Raw genomic sequence first — 3,749 nt, 5'->3', positions numbered from 1 at the left:
TGGACTATAGTTCCTCAAGCGAAGAAGAGATTGAACAAGAGCAAGTCATGGGAGAACAACCAAGAGTTGCCTTGAAAGAATTGGGAGTGCCCGGTGCATATAGGTTCGAGAGCGGCATAGCTCCACCTACAACACCGGAAAACGATTTTGAAATTAGGCCGGCAATGATCACCCTAATTGAGAGGAGACAATATAGTGGGGCAAAGAACGAGAGCCCATTGAACCATCTTAAAGAGTTTGAAAAATATTGTAACACAATCAAGGTTAATGGAGTGTCTCAAGAATTTATCCGCCTCAAGTTGTTCCCTTTCTCTCTCATAGGAAGATCTTTGGAATGGCTAGACAAAGAGGTGAAGCCCAATTCATTGAGAACGTGGGATGATGTCACTAAAGCTTTCTTGTCCCGTTTTTATCCACAAAAGAAAACGGCGGAGGCAAGGGCTTTAATTCAAGGGTTCAAGCAAAAGCCAAATGAGAGTCTTTATGAAGCATGGGAAAGATTCAAGGAGTACCAAAGAGAATGTCCTCACCACGGAATTCTAACATATCAATTGATCCAAATCTTCTATGGTGGTTTGAGTCCTCAAGGAAAGGCATGTCTTGATGGAGGGGTCGGTGGTCCAATCATGAACAAAACCGAAGAAGAAGTTGTGGACATAATAGAGGATGTGGTGACTTACTATAGAGATTGGCAAGATGGGGAAAGAGATTCTTCAAGCAAGCAATCTTCGTTGTACTCGGTGGACCATCTCAATGCCATCAACAATCTTTCCACTCAAATGAAAAACTTGGGAAAGGAGATGTCCGCGATCAAGGCCAAGTTGGAGAATGTTTCTTCCTCTTCCCAAGCTCCAAATCTTCCCTCCCAAATTAAGGGGAGAGGTACTTCTTCTAACTCTCAAACTCCTTCTACTTCACATAATATGCCTATGGGATGTTTGTTTTGTGATGCATGTGGATCATATGACCATGATTCTAGCAATTGCAACAATGAATGTGTTGATGAGTTTGACAACAATGAGTGTGAGCATGTTAATTTTGTGTCAAACAACAATGTCCAAAGGTTTGATAATAAACGAGGCCAATGGAATAGGAATTACCAAAACCAAGGCAATTTTGACAACTATAATCATGGTGGTGGTTAGAGGAACCAAGGGAATCAAGGTTCTCGTGGTAACCACAACCAAGGTTATAGTGGCCAAAATCAAAGCCAAAATTATGGTAATCAAAACCAAGGCTATGGTAATCAAAACCAAGGTTATGGAAATCATAACCAAGGTAATGGTAACCATAATCAAGGTGGTGGTAACCATAATCAAGGTTATGGTCAAAATCAAAATAGGGGTAATTGGAACAATCAAGGAGGGGGAAATTTTCAAAACAATGCTCAAAGAGGTCCCCCTCCCGGATTTGTTTCAAAGACTCACGGTGAAAATTCCTATTCACAACCTTCTTTTCCTAGGACTACTTTGGAGGAATTGATTGATAATCAAACCAAGATCATTAACACCTATATGGCGCTTAGTGATAAGAAATTCAATGAGATGATGACCCACAATAAGATGCTTGAGACTCAAATAACCCAATTAGCAAGAACTATTAAGGATTATGCTAGTCCTTCATCTTTGCCTTCCCAAGGTGTTGAACCAAAGAAACCCGTGTACTCTATTGCCACTAGTGGAGGAAATGACTTTAGTGAGGGAGTTTCTTGTTCAAAAGAGGGAGAAGATGAGAATGGTGCTATGGAGAATGAAGATGAGAGGGTTGAGTCTAAGGAAATTTATTGTGAGGTTGAGGAAAAAGAAGAAAGTGTTGTTGAAAAGATGGGTGAGGTAGAGAGATTTCCCGATCTACCATACCCCCAAAAATACTTGAGATTCAAAATGGATGAGCAATTTGGGAAGTTCCTTGAAGTTCTTAAGGAAGTCCATGATTCAACACCCTCTACCGAGCCAATTCCCGATATGCCTAAGTACTCCAAGTTTCTTAAGGAGATACTAGAGGAGACGGAAAATTTTGATGAGGGTAGTTCGGTGGAAGGAGGAAAGTGTTTTAGTGCTCTTGTCCATGGTGAGCTTCCGGAGAAAATGGAAGATCCGGGGAATTTTTCAATCCCTTGTCAAATCAAGAAGATGGTTTTTGAGAATGCTTTGTGTGACCTAGGGGCTAGTGTGAGTATTATGCCCTTTTCGGTTTTCAAGAGGCTTGATCTAGGTGAGCTTCAACCATCTAATATAACACTTCAATTGGTCGATCGCTCTATTAAGCTTCCTAAGGGAAGAATTGATGATGTCCCTTTAAAGATTGGAGAGTTTGTCTTTCCCGTGGATTTTGTTGTTTTGGAGATTGAGGAGGATGAGCATATTCCAATCATTCTAGGGAGACCTTTCTTAGCCACCTCGGGAGCCTTAATAGATGTGAAGGGAGGCCAAATCACTTTGAGATGTGGAAAATTAGAAGAAAGTTTTAAGTTGAAGCCAATGCATGAGTCTTTATCTTGTGTGCAAGATATAGCATGTGCTAGTCTTTCTCGTTCCATTGATGATGTGTGCATGGTTGATTCTTCTACTAACGATGCTTTTTGAGATTGTTGATGATGTTTGTGCAAGTCTTGATGATGTTAGTGATGAAGAATTTGTAATTCAAAAGCCAAGGGATGAGAAAGAAATTGAGATTCCGAATTGGTTCAAGCTTAATTCTCAAGATGAAGAGAAAGCTTCCATAGTCAAGGATGTTGAAGTCAAGCCAAAGAAAAAGGCCCGTGACTCGAAGAAATCAAGAAAAAGAAAGAAATTGAGAAAAGAGAAGGAAGAATTTGAAAAGAATTTTGTGAAGGTTTCATTAAGCAACGATGAGAAGTTGCTCAAAATTGAAGAAGATTTTGCTCTATCAACTACCTTGAAGAAGGTGGTGTTCTTTGACCCTCCATGATTCGAAGGAAGGGTCGAGCTTAGGACCTTAAGCAAGCGCTTCCTGGGAGGCAACCCGGAGTTTCTAACTTTTCCTTTTGATTTTTGAATTTTCTTATTTTTGTTTCTTTTATTACTTTGTCTTTTCTTTCACTTTTCTACTTGATTGGACTTTTAGGATGACTTTTGCGGGATTGGAATTCTACAAGTATGCATGGTGAATGGAAGGTGTTCGTGGCACAAATCACATTTTGTTCGATTCTAATCGAAATTTGAGGTAAAAATGGTAAGAATTTTAGAGAGGTAAAATAGGAAATTCATGTTTTGAAAGATGGAGGAAATTGATACTTAGTGAATTTTTGTGGTGAGCACATGAATTTTCAACTTTGAAGGCTTTGAAAATGATTTTAGCTACTGCCTATGTTGCTCCTCATCACCATCATGATTCATGTGCGCACCAAAATAGGCAGTAAGTATCAAATTGTTGAGAAAAAGGAAGAAGTGGGCACGCACAGGGATGTGCGGCCGCACACGAGACATGTGCGGGCGCACAGCCTGCGTGTGCGGGCGCACATCAGCTCTGTGCGGCCGCACATGGCTGGACGGGCATAATGCCCTTCTTCCTCCTCTTTCCTCCCTTCATTTCCTCATTTTCCCTTATCTTCAACATCACGAACTCCCTTCAAACCCTCCTCTTGTGCGCACCATCTCCTCCATTATTCACCATAAAAAATCACTCAAATCCTTACTAAAATCACTCCATTTTCACTCAAAATCACTCACAAACCTTCCTACACTACAAATTCCTCACAAATTGACCCAAATTTCACTCACTCTCTC

General features: G+C 40.5%; 1 non-coding gene across 1 annotated transcript; it reads right to left on the bottom strand.

Annotated features, from left to right (window-relative positions):
- Positions 1-432: 432 nt before the first annotated feature.
- Positions 433-538, bottom strand: LOC145577139 (small nucleolar RNA R71). The gene has a single exon (XR_014098626.1). It is a non-coding gene; the product is annotated as a small nucleolar RNA R71 (small nucleolar RNA).
- Positions 539-3,749: the final 3,211 nt, after the last annotated feature.

The sequence above is a fragment of the Chenopodium album genome, chromosome 13, assembly GCF_948465745.1.
Source record: "Chenopodium album chromosome 13, dcCheAlbu1.1, whole genome shotgun sequence".
NCBI classification, from domain to species: domain Eukaryota; kingdom Viridiplantae; phylum Streptophyta; class Magnoliopsida; order Caryophyllales; family Amaranthaceae; genus Chenopodium; species Chenopodium album.
This window is presented reverse-complemented; position numbering and strand designations above follow the sequence as displayed.